Source organism: Ornithodoros turicata, chromosome 7 (genome assembly GCF_037126465.1).
Source record: "Ornithodoros turicata isolate Travis chromosome 7, ASM3712646v1, whole genome shotgun sequence".
Lineage (NCBI taxonomy): Eukaryota > Metazoa > Arthropoda > Arachnida > Ixodida > Argasidae > Ornithodoros > Ornithodoros turicata.
The window spans coordinates 2,785,596-2,796,078 of NC_088207.1; positions in this window are offsets into that span (position 1 = coordinate 2,785,596).

Sequence of the window (10,483 nt, forward strand, 5' to 3'; positions counted from 1 at the left end):
CAAATTGCCTAAGAAATCAACGATGAAAGATGAAAGTCATCAGTTCTCTCATGTTCAACAGTTGCCGCTTGCGTCGATCCCGTCCTATGATTGTGTGTATGAGTGTGAGAAATGTAAGAGAATCTTGCTGGAAATAGATCTCGTGTTGTACAGAACCTTCGGGTTAATAGAGTCCAGACCAGCACTGGACGACAGCTTAAGGGACCCAATGATTCTACAAATACCATGAGTGCTGATATGAAGGGGGACCATAGGTGAGGAGGCGATTACTGATAATGGAGTTTGGGTGTACCTGTTATCGGCGTTGAAAACGGATTAAAACAAGGAAGCGAAATCGTTGGCGCAGTCGTTGTCGGCGGGTGTCAGTTAGACTGATAAGGTGGGATTTTGGCGGAGATAAAATTTTTGGTTTATTTGTCAAGAGAGACGGGAAGTCGATGGTAAAGAACTTATGTTTCACTTCCCAAGCAGCACAATGTACTGAAAGTCGAGTGCAATAGGGGTGTACGGTATGTGTCTTATCAATGTTCTTTAGTTTCACAGGTCTGTTCAAGGCCTTCCACCTACCCGTCCACCCCTGTTGCACTCGACTTTCAGTACATTGTTCTGCTTGGGTTCCTTCATCGAGCGCCTGTATTGCCGTTCATAGTAGTGAAATTTAGCCCATGATACGTCGTCGCCAAGACACTTTGCCTTCCTGAATAAACGCTTTTTGGTGGTTAGCAAGATTTTAAGACTTTTCGTGAACCAATGATTGTGATCATAAGATTTCACACTTATCTTAGGAGCATTGTACTCAGTAAGGTAGTTTATGTTGTCACGAAAGAGGGACCAGTTATCCTCAATGGAGTGAGGCGAGGTGCCATGAAAGGGATTTTCATACAGAGCTTCAAGACCCTCGTTGATGGCTTGGAAGTTAGCTCGAGCGTAGTCGTATATGGTTTTATCGTTGAATTTATGAACATTTGGACGACTTGAAGAGATATCTTAAAAATGGCCTTGTGGTCACTGAGACCATCAGTGACATGCAAAGAAGTGATGTGCTCAGGATGGGAGGTTAAAACCAAGTCAAGGGTTGACTGTGTGGCATGAGTTATTCGGGTAGGATGTGGAACGACCTGCGATAGATTAAATGTAAGGCATAAATCCGCAAACAGTGTCTCTTGTGAACGCCGGGAAAGATTGCAGTGGAGCAAGTCCCAATTTATTGATCGTATATGTATCAGCGTATATTGAAGGTACATATTACTATATATGTATCAGGGCAGATTTCAAGCTTCCTGAGCGGGCACAGACGGTGATCTCAGTTGTCTCGCGACGTAACAGACGGAGAAAGACACCGGCTGTCACACACACACAGCCATCCCGAAGGCTATGCCCATCTTTGTTGATGCACCCACGAGTTCCACAAGAAGACTGCCGAAGTTCTCCCACTCGTATTAAGTACCTGTAGCTTGAACTACAAACAGTTTGGTGCCCACTCCATAAAACGAGAACAGCTGATTGCTGATTTCATGGGCACGGCCATGCGAGCCGAGAAGGACAGTTCAACAGAGGAGCAATTTTAGGTAAGTTCGAACGTGGCGCCAGTCGTAGGTGCAACAATTTCCAGAGTGAACCGAGCTCGATCAGCCCAGATAACGCTTTTTTCATCCTTTTTCTTTTTAGTATTGTTTATTATTATGTGTATTCATTTCCAATTCTAATTCCAATTCCAGCTCAACCACTCAGCGTGCTGACACTAGTGCAACGTATGGCAATAAATCTCTCGATTCCCTAAGGAGAAGAGTACTTGAAGAGTACTTTTTTGCTCTCTACGTCCCAGAAACATACGGTTTCTGAGCCAAGACAAAATAGTAGCGAGCGCAGTTGACGTACAGAAGTGTCCCGTACAGTAGTATAGAGCCGTTACGCACAACGACATCCTTTTTCTAATCCAGTTCTAGGAATTTCTAATCCACCACCCATTTCTAATCCAGGTCAAGCCAGGTCTAATCCAGGCTCCTCCACTTCATGGTGATCCATCCTATTTCTATGTGATTGGCTACCCTTCATTGCCACATTTGCTCTATCGCTCATAGACACCAAAATTATCTATTCTATTCAATTCTAAGTTGGCTCATAGGCTTCCAAATCGCCCTTTTTTCTAATCCATTTCAAGGAATTTCTAATCCACCACCCAATTCTAATCCAGGTCAAGCCACTTCTAAGTCCTCTGGTTGGTTGGTCACAGCTCTACCCCTTCATCCATCTAATTTCTATGTGATTGGCTACCATTAATTGCCACAACATCTGCTCACTCGCTCGTAGACACCAAAATGATCTTTCTATTCAATTCTAAGTCGGTTCATAGGCTTCCAAATCGCTCACCTGTCTATTGGTCCGGGGGTGGTCACTTCCATTCATTTCTAAAACCTAGTGATTGGCCTATTGGCTGCCTCTCATACATGCTCGATAGACTCATTTGTCATTTCCACTCTCTAGTTGCTCGGTCACACTCTTTCAACTGCATATTGCTTCATAATTTCAACCGCAGCATAGACAACCGCTCATTGATCAATTCCATTCATTTCTGGGCCAGCTCACAGGCCCCCCAAATTGCATATTGGCTTGGGATGCTTTCTAGTTAAGCCAGGACAACGCTTTCGGAACAGTAGGGACGTAGAAAAACACGGGAAATAGTTTTCAATGTTTATTGAGTACATCATGGCAGTCTCAGAGAGATTGTAGTTCTCTCTGGGGCACTTCCAGGCACACTGGACATTTCCGTTAACATCCATGGCGTTTTTCGCATAAGTACCATGTGGATCACCCAGCCGTTCGTCCTTGTCCATCCACGGCTCAGTCCCAGGCTGCACGCGAGAACAGCATGTCACAGAAGTATCAGTTTTCTTCCTGCACATCTTCTGGAGCGAAAAAAGAATGTTATGAGCTTCACTATTTACATCATCCATTTAAACTTACCATATTCACAGCTTCCGTAAGGGTAGGATTCAATGTCATTGCAGAGGTATCGCTTGTCGTCATATGCCATCAGACTTCTTTTGACATTTCTGATGGTGTACATGCACTGTTTCTTTCCAACTATTGACACTTGCTCATTCGATACGCTCGTGTGATTGAACAAGGTATCGTAGTATGTCTCATGGAGGAGGTGCTTGCGTACAATATTTTTCTTTACCCCTTTAGCTCTTGCAATTTGCTTTTCTCCAGCTAGTTTGATAGAGTACATTTTAGCTTTCAAGCATATTACTTCTTCGATAGGTACACTACCAGTTTCGCTTTTGAATGCCCCAAGTCTTCCACGATTCTTTTCACTGTACAGTGGATGATCCCGATCAAAGGAAGACAAATCTAAGTGGTCGTCGGCGATCGCTCGTAACTGATCTTCGTAGTCCTTGCAGAATAGGCCAAGGATCAGAGAATCCGTGTCAAAGTAACAGGTAATCACCGGACAAGTGAGCTTGCTCAGCAAGGTTTCATAATAGAATGAGTACATGCTTAATGTACTGAGTTCTAAAATCGTAAACCCAATCTGGAGCGGGAAATCGCATCGCACCTTTCTTTTGCGCATTTCGTACATGACACAATCCGGGGACAAAATTTCCATCCTCACGCATTCTGCCCGACTCCCGAGGCGACTCGCCGTCTCCTCATCGAAGGCTACTCGAATGTCCCGCATGTTAAATTTATTTAAAAGCGTTCTTCCGAATACCGCATTATTTGAGAGTTTATAGAAATTTTTTTCGAACGTCGTGCTCGAGGCAACGCGTCTGGCAACATTGTCCTCGATGTAGGGACGCAGGAATGGCGCCTGGCGAAATTTTAGAATTCTGTGAATTTTTGTCACCCTCATGCCTAATCTACAATAGAGTGCGAGCAGCGCGTAATGAACAACGTACTCGACTTTGTCCTTGCACGTAAGCAACAGCTTTTTGCTGTTAGCAGGCTGATACATTAATTCTTCGAGAAGCCCTCGCTGGAATGGCGAGAGCCATTCCTTTGGGACTACTGCCTTCTCGGGAGCCAGGGGGAAGTACCTCGTTAGAGTGTGGATAGATTTTGGATACTCCAAGTCACATACGTACACGTACCCCACATCTGAATCCGTGGGGTGACGCATAAAATCCACGGAGCTAAAATCCTCGACCCATTCGAAATCACCGACGAGGAGGTGCTTTATCATACTAAATCCATAAAGATTGTTGCAATCTATGTATGATATGTACACCTCCTCTTTATCGGGATTATAGCCACTACACAGAGGGTTGTTAGCCTGCAAATGACGCCTGCTCGCCTGACAGAGCCCACCTCTAACGCCTGATTCGATGGTTGTGTACATGTCCTCTTCGGTGACCAATTCCAATTTTGCCTGCGTGTAATTTAGGGCGCATTGCCACGAATAGGATGCCAGAGAAACACAATGAAGCAATTCCAATCCGCGCGCGCTGTAGCACAGACGTCGGAAGTGCTGCATCACGTCCGCATGTAATATGGCATCCGTTTTCAGGTACAATGCATTATAATCCCTCAAATTTGAGCACCCAAAATCTTCAAATACGAACAATGCATACTGGTAGTCCTCCTCACTTATATCCTCCCCCGTGAGATCGTTTCGAAAGAAGGATTTTTCTGGCAAGGTCAATTCATCGTAAACTGCAAAAGAACTGACATAACTGTACGGGAATACACCTTTACGAAGTAAAATTTCGTAGTCCTTTCCAAATACCTGCTTCAAGCATTGGAATGCCTCGGCTCCCCCCATGGATTTGACGGTTTCCACGAGGTCCCCCAACGACGAATTTAGGTACTGCATGGTATCTCTGAAGAGGAAGGTACCAATTTCGAACGAACAAATTTTTTCCATGGAGCTGGCCACGATGAAGGGAGGTCGCTTCCACCCGAGAACGTGAAATTCCCGTAACAGTCCAGCCAGATCATAAGACAAATTGTGGACCATGATCGGCAATTTTTCTCTGGTAGTGCACGCGACGTTACAGGGGTTGCACAGTGTCGCGATATAATTTGTCTCACCCGCAGTACAATGCTTCGAATGATCATAATGCCGGACACGAGGTAGGTCTTTCGCGAATTCCCGTTTACAATATGCACAGTGGGTAGCAGCTCTGTGCTTGGCCTGTTGTTCATCGCTCAACACCATTGCAGCGGGGCAGGCGTTCAAGGCAATCATTTCATCACGCATTTCCATGAGTGCCTTCACACACTGCTTTGCCGCATCTTCCCCATGGTGTGTTCTAATGCGCATCACCTTTGAGTCATGGGTACGCACGAGCACAGCACAGAAGCTAGAGGTAATGTGACGTTGCATGCCAACACCACTGGGTGCGAGTACGCTCTCAGTGTCCAACGCAACGACATAGTTGTACTGTTGCATGTACTGTATTTTAGTAAACTCTACAAAATTTTTTCCCGGCTCGCAAAATTCCAACAGGATTTCGTTTATGTCCGTGCAAAGGCGTCGATGTTTCGCCATGCTCTCTTCCTTCACGAAAGAGCGTGTGCAGCGTTCGCATACAAAATGGTTACTTCTTGTTGTCAACAAGCGTTCGAGGGACTTTATTCCAAAAAAATGCTCATCAACCTCCAAAAGATGAATTTTCTTTTCAAATTCCAGTTTTGCGGGTCGCGACACGTGCACTCCCTGATCGGCATAGGCGTAAACATACACGGATATCTCGTTTTGGACTTCAAATTCATCCAGATCAGAGAATGAAACAGGGAAGCGGCTTGGCCACCAGTAATCTGCTGCATAATTTTCACATTTTTTCCACGAATTCCTTTCCTGTGGATGCAGGAGAGCGAGTGTATTGTATTTAAAACATTCACCCTCCTTGCGTGCTGGTAAATGGATATTCGTTAACACGTTCCTGCGTTTAGCCAGATTTGTTGGAAGTACCCCCTCGCATCCAAACTTTTTAGTTTTCACAGCGGAAATACACATTTGAACTTTTTGGACGTTGGTGGATACAAACCCACTACCCTCACGCTGGTAATTTTCAATGCGCCCGGTGGACTCCTGAATCACGTCCATCAAAGTATTTGCAATAGCTCCGTCGCTGTGGACTTCGCGAGCAAGCGCCATAAAATGAGCTATGTGTGCGGTTATATCCCCTCGATTTTCTTTCATCATTAGAACGTCAGAACAAATGCAAAATCTAAAGGGTATTCTTTGCGCTCGCAAAATAGCAATTATATTGTGGAGGTGGTTCATTAAATATTGTCGCAAGTCCTCTACTCCCTGATCGTGAACAGATGCCAATAGCACAAACGCTTTGACGGTACCTCGAAATGCGCTATCAGTTTGAAAGAAAGGCAGGAAGGAAATGTCCACATAGGGATGTGCTCGCTCGACGTGAGCATGCAATGTGCCAGGTGAAATGTCTGGTGAAGATGGTGAATTCTCTTCCAATGGCTCATCATCACCGATATCATGAGGATCAAAAAAGCAGAACACGCATCTAGGCACTGAAAAAAAAAGAAGCAACACTAAGAAAACGTGCACCACAGAGCGTGGATGAAAAATACTTACTTTTGAAGCGAGCTCCGCACACTCCCGAAGCGATGCGAAGACTGCTGCCTCTTTACACATCCTCCCCACTTATATAGCGGCGACCTCGCTGCATGCCCCAACATGCACAGGTGCGAGGAGTCGTCATAGCCTAAAAATAACTTGCTCTGCATGTTCAAGGTCGCAGCTTGCCCTTGACTTCACGTAATGCTCCGTCCGCCTACACCATTGCCGCACCTGAGCGCAAAGTTCGCTATCATCACGTGTCATTCCGATATGCAAGTTGCTTCCATGATCAGGCGCACAACCATCCCTTTTTGTTCACAGTGGCTGTGGAATTTCAATAATATTACTTAAATGAAACAAGTTGCAGTGAAATGCAGATTCATCTCAGACAGGAATTTCTACCCTCAGCGTTAAACCCTCAGATACCATCATTTCTGCTCAAATAGCAAAATAGCTATGACTATAAAAATTAAACACATGCTAAGAAACTACCATCAAGTGACAAAACACTCATTTCTGCTGTCAGATAATTATTGCATAATGCTACATGCACAGCCGCATCGTCGTAAAGAAACCACAGGACAAGGGTACACAAATTCACTTAAGCGATGAGGGAAAAGGCTTAAGACCTCAGGAATAATCGCAGAGTCACCACACATCGCTACGCGGCTAGCACAAGATAACAACAAGATACTAATGGCGGGTAAAATCGTAACACTGCTAAACAAGCCCCAACATGCCATGATGACGTCACAAACCGGGAAAAAAGCACACACGCGCGCGCACACAGCAGCTCAGGAATGCACAAGGAGAGGTGCTTTATTGGAATTTCTACTCCTGGCTCAGACTGCTCAAATACCCATAACTGCGCGATTAAGCACTGCTTACTTCATCGAGCACCCAACAAAATCTAACAAACAAACAAACAAAAACAAACAAACCCACTTTCCATGATAGAACACTATTCAGCTTTACCAAGTGATTTTCTTCTGCTTTAGCAGTGAAAGAAGAAAAGAGCCATGAAAAATTACACGTACTTGTGCTTGAATAGCTATAACTGCAAAAAAAAGAAAGAAAAGAAGAAAAAGCGAAGCACATGCTAATAAATGGAGAAAAAGGCACTCATTTCTGCTATCAGATAATTATTGCATAATGCTACATACACAGTGGCGTTGTCCCTGTGTAAAGAAAGCAATTATTAGCAGCTTATTGCAATTTTCGCCCGTAAAAAAAAAAAAGCGTATATCGTATTATGCTGCGCGAGTAGAAGTGATTTCCCAATTCGATTTGTGTACCCTTGTCCTGTGCTTTCTTTACACAGGGACAACGCCACTGTGTATGTAGCATTATGCAATAATTATCTGATAGCAGAAATGAGTGCCTTTTTCTCCATTTATTAGCATGTGCTTCGCTTTTTCTTCTTTTCTTTGTTTTTTTCTTTTTTTTGCAGTTATAGCTATTCAAGCACAAGTACGTGTAATTTTTCATGGCTCTTTTCTTCTTTCACTGCTAAAGCAGAAGAAAATCACTTGGTAAAGCTGAATAGTGTTCTATCATGGAAAGTGGGTTTGTTTGTTTTTGTTTGTTTGTTTGTTAGATTTTGTTGGGTGCTCGATGAAGTAAGCAGTGCTTAATCGCGCAGTTATGGGTATTTGAGCAGTCTGAGCCAGGAGTAGAAATTCCAATAAAGCACCTCTCCTTGTGCATTCCTGAGCTGCTGTGTGCGCGCGCGTGTGTGCTTTTTTCCCGGTTTGTGACGTCATCATGGCATGTTGGGGCTTGTTTAGCAGTGTTACGATTTTACCCGCCATTAGTATCTTGTTGTTATCTTGTGCTAGCCGCGTAGCGATGTGTGGTGACTCTGCGATTATTCCTGAGGTCTTAAGCCTTTTCCCTCATCGCTTAAGTGAATTTGTGTACCCTTGTCCTGTGGTTTCTTTACGACGATGCGGCTGTGCATGTAGCATTATGCAATAATTATCTGACAGCAGAAATGAGTGTTTTGTCACTTGATGGTAGTTTCTTAGCATGTGTTTAATTTTTATAGTCATAGCTATTTTGCTATTTGAGCAGAAATGATGGTATCTGAGGGTTTAACGCTGAGGGTAGAAATTCCTGTCTGAGATGAATCTGCATTTCACTGCAACTTGTTTCATTTAAGTAATATTATTGAAATTCCACAGCCACTGTGAACAAAAAGGGATGGTTGTGCGCCTGATCATGGAAGCAACTTGCATATCGGAATGACACGTGATGATAGCGAACTTTGCGCTCAGGTGCGGCAATGGTGTAGGCGGACGGAGCATTACGTGAAGTCAAGGGCAAGCTGCGACCTTGAACATGCAGAGCAAGTTATTTTTAGGCTATGACGACTCCTCGCACCTGTGCATGTTGGGGCATGCAGCGAGGTCGCCGCTATATAAGTGGGGAGGATGTGTAAAGAGGCAGCAGTCTTCGCATCGCTTCGGGAGTGTGCGGAGCTCGCTTCAAAAGTAAGTATTTTTCATCCACGCTCTGTGGTGCACGTTTTCTTAGTGTTGCTTCTTTTTTTTTCAGTGCCTAGATGCGTGTTCTGCTTTTTTGATCCTCATGATATCGGTGATGATGAGCCATTGGAAGAGAATTCACCATCTTCACCAGACATTTCACCTGGCACATTGCATGCTCACGTCGAGCGAGCACATCCCTATGTGGACATTTCCTTCCTGCCTTTCTTTCAAACTGATAGCGCATTTCGAGGTACCGTCAAAGCGTTTGTGCTATTGGCATCTGTTCACGATCAGGGAGTAGAGGACTTGCGACAATATTTAATGAACCACCTCCACAATATAATTGCTATTTTGCGAGCGCAAAGAATACCCTTTAGATTTTGCATTTGTTCTGACGTTCTAATGATGAAAGAAAATCGAGGGGATATAACCGCACACATAGCTCATTTTATGGCGCTTGCTCGCGAAGTCCACAGCGACGGAGCTATTGCAAATACTTTGATGGACGTGATTCAGGAGTCCACCGGGCGCATTGAAAATTACCAGCGTGAGGGTAGTGGGTTTGTATCCACCGACGTCCAAAAAGTTCAAATGTGTATTTCCGCTGTGAAAACTAAAAAGTTTGGATGCGAGGGGGTACTTCACACAAATTTGGCTAAACGCAGGAACGTGTTAACGAATATCCATTTACCAGCACGCAAGGAGGGTGAATGTTTTAAATACAATACACTCGCTCTCCTGCATCCACAGGAAAGGAATTCCTGGAAAAAATGTGAAAATTATGCAGCAGATTACTGGTGGCCAAGCCGCTTCCCTGTTTCATTCTCTGATCTGGATGAATTTGAAGTCCAAAACGAGATATCCGTGTATGTTTACGCCTATGTCGATCAGGGAGTGCACGTGTCGCGACCCGCAAAACTGGAATTCGAAAAGAAAATTCATCTTTTGGAGGTTGATGAGCATTTTTTTGGAATAAAGTCCCTCGAACGCTTGTTGACAACAAGAAGTAACCATTTTGTATGCGAACGCTGCACACGCTCTTTCGTGAAGGAAGAGAGCATGGCGAAACATCGACGCCTTTGCACGGACATAAACGAAATCCTGTTGGAATTTTGCGAGCCGGGAAAAAATTTTGTAGAGTTTACTAAAATACAGTACATGCAACAGTACAACTATGTCGTTGCGTTGGACACTGAGAGAGTACTCGCACCCAGTGGTGTTGGCATGCAACGTCACATTACCTCTAGCTTCTGTGCTGTGCTCGTGCGTACCCATGACTCAAAGGTGATGCGCATTAGGACACACCATGGGGAAGATGCGGCAAAGCAGTGTGTGAAGGCACTCATGGAAATGCGTGATGAAATGATTGCCTTGAACGCCTGCCCCGCTGCAATGGTGTTGAGCGATGAACAACAGGCCAAGCACAGAGCTGCTACCCACTGCGCATACTGTAAACGGG